The sequence below is a fragment of the Diadema antillarum genome, unplaced genomic scaffold (genome assembly GCF_040938485.1).
Source record: "Diadema antillarum isolate AM-2024a unplaced genomic scaffold, OU_Dant_1.0 scf00000163, whole genome shotgun sequence".
Taxonomy (NCBI): domain Eukaryota; kingdom Metazoa; phylum Echinodermata; class Echinoidea; order Diadematoida; family Diadematidae; genus Diadema; species Diadema antillarum.
In genome coordinates, this window is record NW_027271052.1 from 551,154 (window position 1) to 564,301 (window position 13,148).

Sequence of the window (13,148 nt, forward strand, 5' to 3'; positions counted from 1 at the left end):
ATGTAATTAAAGGAATGACAATTTCTGAATTGGAGAAATATAAACGCCAAAAAGTAAAAAGAAAAAGAAAAAAGAAAACAATGACAACAATGTCCGCGGCACAGACTTCTTGAGTGTTGCGTGATCACCCGAGCGAGGTATAAGTCAGATGCAGTGTACAATAGCAGAGATACCAAATGTGTACAAAGGAAGTTCAGGAGATAATACAGAAATCACGAGCGAGGCACATGTTACATAATCGATAATGTCAGTAATGTGAAGTATGAACAGAGAATATCGAGGAGGATTGAAGAATAGCTATAGATATGAATTCAGAAAAACTAGTTTAAGTTTATGTTTAAATGAATAAAGAGACTGAGATTGGATTATTTCTCTATCCAACTCATTCCAAAATTTAGGTCCTGTAGTGGTTATTGTTTTTAAAGCAGATACGGTTCGTACAGGAGAAAGATGAAAAGAATCTTTTTGTCTAGTAGGGTAAGAATGAACTTCAGTATTTTTGACAAACATCGAAGAAAACACATCAGGGAGACCACCTGAGTTTAATTGATACATAAATGACCCGATATTAAAATGATATAAATCCTGGATCTTAAGTGTTCTACTGGAAAAGAATAAGACATTAGTGTGTTCGAAAAATGTGGCGAAGTTAATTATCCGTATAGCTCTTTTCTGTATCAATAATAAAGAATTAAGTCTAGTTGTACAGCAGTTTCCCCATGCCAGGATTCCATAACCTATATAAGGCAAAAATAGAGTAGAATACAATGAATGCAGAACATGTTTAGGAAAAAACTGTTTTAACTTATACATAACACCTACATTTTTTGATAATAATTTACGCAAAGAATCAACATGAACTTTCCATGTCAACTTACAATCAATATAGAGACCAAGGAATTTTATATGTTCCACCTGGTTCAATTCTACGTCGTTTACAACCAACTTACCCGGTAAAATATTGATTATATTGCTAAAAACCATAAATTTTGTCTTGGTCAAATTCAATGACAATTTATTAGCCTGAATCCACTTAGATACTGATTTTAATTCAGTATTTACGGTATTCAGTAAAACATGAGGGTTTCGATTTGAATAAAAAATACTGGTGTCATCGGCAAAAAGTAGAAAATAGAGCAGAGAGGACGAACTGCGAAAGTCATTCATATAAAGAATAAACAATAAAGGACCTAAAAGGGATCCTTGCGGTACCCCACAAGTTATAGGCTGTGAACTGGACACATGGCCATTCAAACTAACAATACTCTTTTATTTTGGTAAAATGCAATTCAGGTAATACAGGAGACGTTGCTTTACAATATCTATATCGTCAAAAAGTTGGACATTTAAACGCAAGCCCTTGGGAAGTGCCCAAATCACCCATACCTTGACCTTCGTGGTCCCAAAACAGCATTATATGCCAAAGCAAATTCAGTTGTACATGCACGTAGAAAGTCGTTTTGCCGGGTTGTAAATAAAAACACTTTACAATGTACTTTTCATGATTTTTAAATGGTAGAGACACTGCTTTACAATATTCATATAGTCAAAGGGGTGCACAATCAAAGGCCACCGAGTGGGATGTGTTCAAATCATCCAACCCCCAGGGCAATATAGGAAACATGCACTATCATTTAGCACGAATATGTTCCAATTTTCCAACGGTTGTACAGCAAGTGCCCTATTGTTTTAAAGAAATGCAATATAATCAAAAGAAGAAAACATTGCTCTACCTTAACTTTATTGTCAAAAGGGTGAACATTTCAAAGCAATCCCTTGGGAAGTGTCCAAAATTACACCTCCGCTCAAGCCCCGTAATTACAACACACGGATACTATGAACGCAAATACTGACGTTCTTTGGTGCATGATCTTAGAAGTAGTTCCGGCAATACAGCTACATGCTTTTATATCGATGAATGTCGTGGAAATGATAGAAGAAGCATTGCTTCACAATATCTATTCAGTGAGAGGATGCACATTAAATTCCAATCCTGTGGGATGTGCCCCAAAGTACCCCACCCTCACGGCAATATAGAAAACATTGAATATTATTAACGCGAATATACTATATGTTCCAAACGTACATGTTTCAAACTTCGATCATGCCATGCAGCATGGGCACTTTTGTTTTCAAAAATACATTGTAGTTAATAGAGGAGACATTCCTTAACGATATCCATATTGTCAAAAGGGTGAACATTAAAGGACAATCCCTTGGGAATGGTCCAAAATTACACCTACGCTCACGCACCCTTAAGACAAAACACAGATATTAGCAACGCAAACACCGTTGTTCTAGCATGGATGGTTTTAAAAGTAGTCCCGGCAATACAGCAAATACACTATTTATCAATGAAAAGTCATGGAAATGATAGAAGAAGCTTAACTTTACAAGATCTATACAGTGAAGAGGATGCACATTAAATGGCAACCCTGTGGGATGTGCCAAAAATATTCAACCCTCACGGCAACTTAGAAAACATATAATATCATACAACGCGAATATATATATGTTCCAAACGTACATGTTTTCAAAATTCCATCGTGCTGAATAGTAAAGGCACTTTTGTTTCCAAGAAATGCAACTGATTAATAGAGGAGACATTGCTCTACAATAACTATATTGTCAAAAGGGTGAACATTCAAAAGTAATCCCTTGGGAAGTGTCCAAATTCACATCTACGCTCACGCCCCCTTATTACAAAGCACAGATATTAGCAACGCAAATACCGTTGTTCTAGCGTGAATGGTTGTAAAAGTAGTTCCGGCAATACATCAAATACAATTTTCATCGATGACAAATTATGAAAATGATAGAAGAAACTTAACTTTACAAGATCTATACACTTAAGAGGGTGCGCATCAAACGGCAACCCTGTGGGATGTGCCAAAAATACTCCACCCTCACGGCAAGATAGAAAACATATAGTATCATATAACGCGAATATATATATGTTCCAAACGTACATGTTTTCGAAATTCCATCGTGCCGTATAGCAAAGGCACTTTTGCTTCCCCCCCAAAAATGCAACTAATTAGTAGAGGAAACATTGCTCTACAATAACTACATTGTCAAAAAGGTGGACATGCAAAGGTAATCCCTGGGGAGGTGTCTAAATTTACACCTACGCTCACGCCCCTTATGACAAGATACGGATATTAGCAACGCAAATGCAGTTGTTCTAGCGTGAATGGTTTTAAATGTAGGTCCAGCAATACAGCAAATACACTCTTATATATATGAAAAGTCATGAATATGATAGAAGAAGATTTGCTTTACAAGATCTACACAATAAAGAGGGTGCTTATTGAAGGGCGACCCTGTGGCGTGTGCCCCCGAAATGCCCTTTATCCTCTTGGCAATATAGAAAACATATAATATCATATAACGCGAATATATATGTTCCAAAAGTACATACTGTCAAAATTCGATCATGCCTTATAGCAAGGGTATTTTTGTTTTCAAGAAATGCAATGTAATCAATACAGGAGACATTGCTTTACAATACTTATATAGTAAAAAGTGGTGCACATTTAAAGCGGCCCCTTGGGAGGCGCCCAAAGTTACCCCCTCAACCCCGCGTCCCCATATGCAAAACGTACATTATGCCAACGTGAGTACTGTTGTTATGAATGTACTCTTACAGTTACCGCTAATTTGCATTTTATGTAAATTATTTTTGTACGACCAATTCGAAAAGGCATCTATCGTGTTCATTAACCTACAAAATATAAGTTTATACATTTAAATCTTTAAAATTGGATAACGGGAAGCTGAGATCTGTCAGTTTCCTCTCATTTCAGGTGCTAATTTGCATATTATGCAAATTTTACTATTTTGCCCCGCTCAACGACTTGCTCTGCAGTGAAATTCCTACTGTTGCAATTAGTGGTGGGTTACCCCCTAAAAATCGCTAGATTGACTGGACTAAATAGACTTAGCCTGCTCTTTATCTTTGAGATGAATCATGTTTCATGAGTCAGATATGCAAGATATGCTAACGGGTACACTTGTCAATTACGAACTATTCGACCTTGATGGGAATAAGCATTGTCTTGTGGTATGTCACACAGAGGATCATACTGAAATACAATTACAATATAGTTCCTTATGTTGTGGCCAATGTGATCCCAGAGCATACAAACTTTGCATTATTTAACTGTTTGAATTAGTAACCGAACGTCACATCCCTCAGGCAGACGAGCCATCAATATCACATGTAGCCATTAGAAGGCATATGATGAGTTCAGACTTATCGATGAAAATAATTTATAGAACAACCCCTAAACCTTACACAATGATATCATGGCAAATCCATATAGATGGAAGCTCTTGTAATGACGCTTTTTCTATTCCGTTTTCCTCGTTGCCTTCCGATGTCAACCAAACAAACAGAAGAAAATCACTCTTCATCAATATTGGACATGACATGATAATGGTATAGAATTATGGCATACTATGCTCTTCACCATATCAAGGTGACGTTAACGGCGGCTTGCCACAGTAACATTCTTTAAAAGTTAGAAAAAAATTGATTTGATTTGGCTTTGTTTTATTCCTGCATAACAATGAAAACAAAGTATGCAAGAACACAAAATAAATGACACAAACAGATGAGTTTTCAATTCCGTAACAACACTTAAGAAAATAAGGACTTTGCATACTATAACCATCCCGTAATCACTGGAGAAAAACACTGCATGAGACCGCCATCATAAGTAGAACTTGACTAGGATGGGTCCCATCTTATACATTAGCTAAAATTAGGGGAATAATATACAGAAAAGATAGAGGATATGTAAAGAAAACTCCACAAAATATCATTTTATAGTAAAAAGTACACATTCCCTTGACTTTTGATGTCATTCCCCTTGCTTTCTGAAAGAGATAAGTCTACTGCTATACTTCATGATGTAGAAAAGTGAAGGTGTATAATACGTCGAATTTTCTGTATGTTTTCTTTATAGGATTGTTTCCATTTGTGACGTCATGATCTGTAGCAGTTTTCTCACCCAGCAGTGGCAGCACCAAAACTTCAAAAAGACATAAATTTTAAACGGATTGCCTGATTTTCCTCAAACTTTCATCGATGCTTTCTACTGATATTGCTGCAGTCACTGAATCCATATATGTATTTGGGTTTTCATCCTTCTGGTTAAGGTGTGTTACATTCATGACTGTCTCTGGTTTATATACATACATTTAGAGTTGAATGTATTACAATTAGCGTTTTTATCACATTTGGGGGTAATAAAGGTTTAGTTTTGCAGTGAGCGGGCATACCCTTGAATAATCTATGATATAGCATACCGCAATCTATTGGAGCAAATATGTGAATTGATTTCACTGTCATATTTGTTCATATTTGTTCATATTTGTTCATATATTCATATATGTAAATGGAGAGAGGGGGTGAGTGAGAGAGAGAAAAAAATAATGCATTTGCACCTTGCGTCAACTTAAGCAAAGGCGTGTGCACAGATGCCTGATATAAGAGATGATCGATACAAATTACAGCAAACATTGTATACATTTCACAGTTTGCGCTGTATCATCGGTAGCAGGGTGCAATGTGTACACTTCATGCATCGAATAGCAAAGATCATTCCCAATCTAATCGCTCCTTCACTCTCAAAATATTCAAATATGTACAAAAGAAGTCAGTACACTATGTTGGAAAGGTTGCGCGGATGGTTTTTATTGACATCTTTTGTTTGTTGTTGTTGATTTACTTATATGTCATATGCTGGTCGATTGTAATCATTTGCAATCATCTCTTAACCTGTGCTCTCCTTCACAACGCAAAAAGGAGAAAATTTTACAAGTCCATGCACGCAAACAAACTATAGCTTTATTTGTTTCGAGAAATATGGCATCGTGTGACAAGTCTTATAGTGTCTTAGGCATTCATACGGATTCGCAGGAGCAGAATACGCAATGTCAGTGAGTATGGCATTTGGAATGCTGTCACGACGGTTCTCATGATTTACCTCTTGTACAGAGTATGTATTTCTTTATCACTACATTGTCCATTTCTCGCGTATCAGAGGGTAAACGGTACGGCTTTGAAGTTGTCAGGACAGAATGTCACTGGTAGACAAATTAGTCACATTTGAATAAACTAACAAACATACACATCTTGCAAGTAAGTCCATCATCATAGAGCAAAACAAAATCATTCTAGTGATACCTCACTTGATACAAACAAGGAATATTCTTGAAGTCTTGATCCTTCCAAGCGAGCTAAAATCCTTAAGAATGAGAGAAAGTACCCATATAATACGTTGCTGTGGTATGTAGAGTTGAAAAATGTGACCTAGCTTCACATATATCCACGATATTTTTAGATAGCCCGGGAAGAATGGTTTGGTAAAATGATTTTGGAAGTCTGTAGCTGTGAAACCTATAGTATCCACTGAGCCGATTAGTGTCAATACCCATCGCTGAAGTACAAGTCAAGCATGCGCCCTGCATGTACTCTCGCTCGACAGCCCGTAACCCTTTAGCAAGGCAACAAGCTTCAAGGCTACAGACCAGTTTCAGAGAGTATTCAATTCATAGTGACTTCATGATGGCCAACATATTATGTAAATCACATGTATCTTTATACATGTTTGTAGGAGCAGCTGTACATGTACTATACTTTTGTAACATTATTGTTTGCATTATTTTGTATCAGTGTTTCAAGACATTTCACTTTTTCACCTGTTTGAAGGAATCGATTATGCTACTTTGCAGTTATTTTGTATTATTTGAATATGGAAACAAATAAATGAAATGAAATGAACCCCAGAGATCGAGACTCTGCCGTATGTCGGTACGATGGTTCAGTTGAATAAATCCTGGACTTATAAGATCTCGCGAATCCTTGTGTCACTGACACTTTTAAGACATATAATTATTCATACTTTCAGATTGTTTTTAAGCATAGATACACATTTAATTGTCTTGCTACAATTTATGATGTTTTTTCCTTCACTTTAAACCCCGCAGTTCACTCACACCCAACACTGTACAGTACAGTAGTCGTCAGATGACTATCCTCAAAACCCCAGAATCGCCACAACCCCAAAATCATTAAAGCATCATGGGCAATATGTCTGGATCTCTTTTCAATGTATAACATTGCACATCAAAGTTCTTACATCTTTAAAGGGAACAAAAGAAAATCGTACCTTGTGCCCTAAATATTCTGATTCATAAATGATTATTCTACACTCATACCAAAAGTCCCGGTGACTCTATTAGCAATAAATTTACGTCTAACATAATGTAAGACGGAAAGATGGTACCCTAAACATTGGTTCATTTAGAAATCCAGTCCATCCCAAATCCTGTTTACAATTCCCACAGTTGCAAAGTTCCTGTATCCTTTCATTAGCAATGTCATGGAACTTCTCAGTACATCTTACAGGTTTTTGCAAACCCTGCCTCCCATGCCAAACGCGTCGTGCCCCTGTCCCAGCGCTTCGCGCTCCCCTGCAACCGATCACCTCCTCGCGACCTTTTCAACGAATTGGTGTAGATATTACAGAAATGCCCCTCTCGCCTCGAGGAAACAGTGCATCTGACTCTGCGGAGAAGAAAATAAGGTATCCCCAAACACCCCAACTGTTTACCAATACGTTCCTTTTTGACAAGGTAATGCCCAAAGACACTGAGGAAATACTACGGAACCTCCCATTTATAATAAATCTACTGGACCAGACAATTTCCCCGCAAAGCTCCTGAAACCAATAGCCTCCATTATTGCACCCCCACTGACACACATTCTTAACCAGTCACTGCAACTTGGTATTATACCTAGTCAGTGGAAGTGCGCACGCATCACTCCAATTCACAAAGGCGGCAACAAATCAGACATTTAAAATTATCGCCCTATATCTGTTATTTCGATTTTGGGCAAAGTAATGGAAAAAGTTGTATGTAATCAAGTTAATAATTTTTTGAATGAAAATAAGATATTAACAGAATGTCAATCAGGTTTAGACCAATGCACTCAACGCAAACTGCATTATTAAACGTAACAGAAAAATGGTTGGATGCGATTGATAAAGGTAATATTGTTGATCTTGTGACAATCGACCTCAAGAAAGCGTTCGATACTGTCGACCATTGTATATTATTGCAGAAGTTAGAAATGTATGGATTTGGTCAACATGCACTGAGGTGGTTCAGAAATTATCTTGAAGATAGAAAACAATATAAGTCTGTGAATGGTTATATATCTACTGAATCTGATTTGAAATGTGGTGTACCCCAGGGCTCACTTCTAGGCCCTTTATTATTGTCTATTTTTGTTAATGATATGCCATACAATGTAAATCATTGCGAGCTATCTTTGTACGCAGACGATACCTGTTTGTTTACTGCATCGAAAGAGCCAACTGATATTACCAGGAAATTGAATATTGATTTGCTTAGGTTATCCAGCTGGTCTAAACAAAATAAACTCACCGTGAATGCAAAGAAATGTGAAGTAATGTTTCTCGGTACACATCAGCGATTGAAAAAGTACCAAACAGTACTTAACAGTTGTCATATTTATATAGATGATAATGAAATAAAGAGAAATGAATGTTGTAAATACTTAGGTGTTATTATTGATCAGAATTTGTGTTGGAAACAACATGCTGATTATGTGAAGAAAAAAGTTGTTATATCTATTTCGTAGCATAAGATTGTATATTGATAGACGCACGGCATTATTGTTTTACAAATCAATTATTTAGCCTAATTTTGACTACTGCGATGTAGTCTGGGCAAACACATACAAGTCCTATCTTAATGAATTACAACTATTACAAAATCGGGCACTTCGGATTGTACTGAATGTAGATTATCTATTTCCTTCGCAAAATTTGTATGATGTACTTACACTAGAAAGACTTAGTGTGCGTTGGAGAAAACACTCAGCATGCGTTATGTACCAAATAACCCATCATATTTAAGCAGTATGTTTCATGTGCGTGAAACCCCATATGTAACGAGATCTGGCAAACATAAACTCAAACTCCCCCAACCCAAAACTAACTAGAGAGGGGCCGTCAAAGGCGGCAGACCCACGCCTTGTACAAAGTCGGGGTAAACATAATGTGCATTCGGTCATCTACCAGAATTCGGTCACTTAATTGCCAGTGTGCTTTATCACCAGCCAGTGAGTTCTACCAAAGATCGTACACTGAAGTGTACGATCTTTGGGTCTACAGTCACATCACACGCAAAACACATCATTTCACATACGGTAACACTCATTCACAGCAGGAAAGTCCTTTAGTCTCCTCCAAAAATCCATCGAAAATCCCAAATACCACCGTCAAAAGTGCAGAATCAGAACTTTTCCAAGCGCGCGCGAATTAAGTCCAGTTTTAAGAGTATTGTCTACGCGACGGGTCGCCGAAAAAGCGCTAAAAATCGAGAAATACGCCGTTTTCTTGCGGGATACTTTGCTCATAGCAAGCCGAGAGTGTGATGATATCAAAGGTCGTATGAGTGTACGATCTTTGATGGTATCCACAAAAGCGCAAAAGAAAAACAAAATTTTACGTACTCCCTAGGCAATTACCCCTATGATTAGTGTCTACGGAAATTATTCAATGCAAGGGTTGAATGCAAATGTCTACTGCACCAGTATTCGGTCACCAACGAGCGCCGCAACGTCCCCGATGCAATTTTGCACCAACAGTGCACAGCGCGATGCATTTTCAGCGGCCTTGCACACGCATTGACATTGAGCGCGCATATCGTGCAGTGTAACTGACCGAGCAAATATTGCTCCAACGAAAAAAAAACAATCAATGTTAATTTGAAAAACCATCAAAATACGGGCCAGTTTGTGACGACGGAGAACGAACTTTCATAAATCTAGAAGGACATAGTCCCTCAAATAGGCCTAAACGTAAATTTCGGAATTCTTACGAACATTTGAGCAGCGAAGTCGGATCGTTTGGGAGTTTATGTGTTCGTATGGTAGCGGAAAATCGCAAAGTGAGAAATGGGAAATTTTCGGAGTGGTCACTATATCATGGGGTCAAAACTTCAAGGTCACACAGAATTTGCAAGGGTCAACCGATTATCACCAAAATCTAATCGATTCTTTCCTGCCATTATCCAAACATCCCCTGAACATTTCGTGCAAATTCGTTTACCCGTTCTCTTGTTATCTTGTACACAAACAAACAAACAAACAAACAAACAAACAAACAAACAAACAAGCAAACAAACAAACAAACAAACAAACAAACAAACATACGGAACCCTTTACATAACCCCCTGCCGATTTTCATCGGCGTGGGTAATTATGGTATACGATCTTTGATCTATCGTGGCGCAAAATTATGGAATGACCTAGATATGATGGTAAATTTGTTTCAGTTGAGAGTTTTAAACGTTATTTGAAGACCATTCCAATTGCATTGAATGCTTTATATTATTGAGTTTATGGCATTTTGAATTGGTACAATGTACGAGATATTGTTTTTGTTTAGCTCTTTTTTTTTCTCTCTCTCTTCTTTTTTTTTCCTCCCTATCTCTGATTTTTTTTTGCTCCTTATTGTTTGAGTTCTTTTTTTCCTTATATGTACCTCGCGTATACTTATATTTGTTTACTGTTTCAGCTAAATTTGTGTATTTCTTGTACAGTCATTTTTTCATTTGTTGTTGTTGTTTTTTACTACTCTCCCTATTGAATGTTTTGTGTATTATTATGTTGCTTTTACTTTGGTTGGACCCCTTCGAAAAACAGCAATTTGCTGAAAAGGCTATCCATCCCACAAGTGGTAAATAAATCAATACAAATACAAAATATATACTTGTAGTCGAAGACTACTTTACCAAATATATCAACCTATATCCCCTACCCCATCAGACAGCTGATGCTGTGGCAAGCTGCCTCTTCGACAAATACATTTGCCATCATGGCATCCCTGAATCCATCCACTCCGATCAGGGTCGTCAATTTGAGTCCCGGGTTATGAGTACATTGTGTCAAAAGCTTGACATCTCTAAGACTCGCACCACCCCATACCATCCTCAGTCTGATGGCATGGTGGAGCGACACAACCGGACCTTGAAACTGGAAATTGGTAAGCGCCTCTCCTCCGCCCTCACTGACTGGGACCTTGTCCTCAGTCAACATCAACTCACATACAATACGACACATCACTCCACTACTGGTTTCACCCCCTTCTTTCTAGTCCACGGTCGTGAGGCAAGGCTGCCTCTTTCCCTCTTCACATCATCAGACCCCGTTGTCCCTTCTCATACACCAGATGATTATGCCAAAACTCTCCTCACCCGCCTGCACTCTGCATTTGAGCATGCTGACGCCAAAACAGCAAAAGCGCGGAACTCACAAAAGTCCCACTATGACAAGTCAGTGCGATTTGTGCCATACAACATAGGTGATAGGGTACTAATGACAAATCCAACTGCATCACGAGACAAGCTAGGTGAAAAATGGAAAGGCCCATATTGCATTGTGCGTAGAGATGAGCAAGGCATCATATACCACCTTTTGTGCATGTCTTACCCAAACTCCCGTCCAAAGGGCATTCACTACAATCGTCTCAAGCCTTATCTTGAGCCTCCACCATCCCCACCTCAACCTGAAAACCAAGTACCACCAACTACCAATGATCAATCGACATCTGTCCTTGTCCCGGTTTTCACAGACACCACTTTACCATCTCAGGAGTTGCCTACAACCCCTACCCCACCTTCCCCCTCCCAGGATGCTCACTCTCGAAACCATGACCCCAGATATCAAACCTGATCAGGCCGAGTTGTACGACCGCCTGATTATTTTGGCAATCCAGTTCCCTCCGATTTATAATGTTATTTTTCGTCTATTTCCTTGTATCCCCAGGTAACTTTTTCCTTGGAGTCTCACTTACTAACCTCTTTTCTATAATGTGTCACCCTCTTATTACCTTTCTTTCCCCTTTTTTTCTATTTATCCTTACATTCCTGTTTCTCATCACACCTTGCAATTCACGTCGATCATTTTTTGATGCTTTATGATTTTTGTAATTGTTTGTGAAGAGCTTTACTTCCAATGTTTTGCATCTCTTTTGAGTTGGTGCAGTAATTGTGTATTTTGGTCATATGAATTTTAATTGATCATACCCATATTATTCGCTGAAGCGCTCATTTCCTCCTGTTTGTTTTTTTGTCAATGGACTAGTGATTAGTACTTTTGTTATGTATAATGTATATATTACATGACTTCACTTTCTCTCATATTTGTACGATAATATTGTTGTGATGTAGGCTTAGAGCACTGTGCATTTTATCATATGATAACAATATTTTTTTTTTCACCAATGCATTGCATTTTTTTTTTGAAGTTATTACAGGCATGCTTTCCTTTGTTGGATTTGCCTGTGTCTTTCATTCGGTGTGATACACACGGACAACATAGTTTGAAAGTTGATTGTTGAACATGTGATATCAACATAATTTATGTTTGAAATGTATCTCACCAAATGTAGTGTCTATCATTTGCCACCACACAACTTCATAATTACATGCTACATATATTTACATTAAACTCTATTTAGAAGTTTTATTTAATAATCATATTATATTTGAGCCTCACCATCTGTCTCGTTTCCATGATACTTTAAGAAGCTGACCTTGCCCAGTACAACTAACCTTTCATTGCTACCTCCTCATGTTTTACCTTTGCCAATTGATCACAATATGTCTGTTAGTTTACACTGATTTTTTTTAATGAATTTTAAGGCAAATCCAGTACTTTTTATTTTTTTGATAACATGAGTACCATATGATTTCTTGTTTCTATTGACTAATTGTTAATAGTTTAATGATGACAATGTCTGTTCTGTAGTTTTTCATTTTAATCACAGTTGATGTTATTCTTTTTTTTTTACTTGAGTATTTTGGTTGTTGGTATTTCTCTCCTGAGAATTCTCATGAATTTTGATATTGCGTTTTAATGTATCCTTTAGTGTTTACCATTTTTTTTAAAATTCTATATGAGCATTTTCCTCACACTGTTTTTCCGTCTTGCTACAGACAGTTATTGCCCCAATCTATTCCACTTTTGGTTTTCCTTAGTCCACCAAAGTGATTACCTTCAGTGTTTAATTTCATTTTCGACATTCGTGGATATCTTGGGTTCG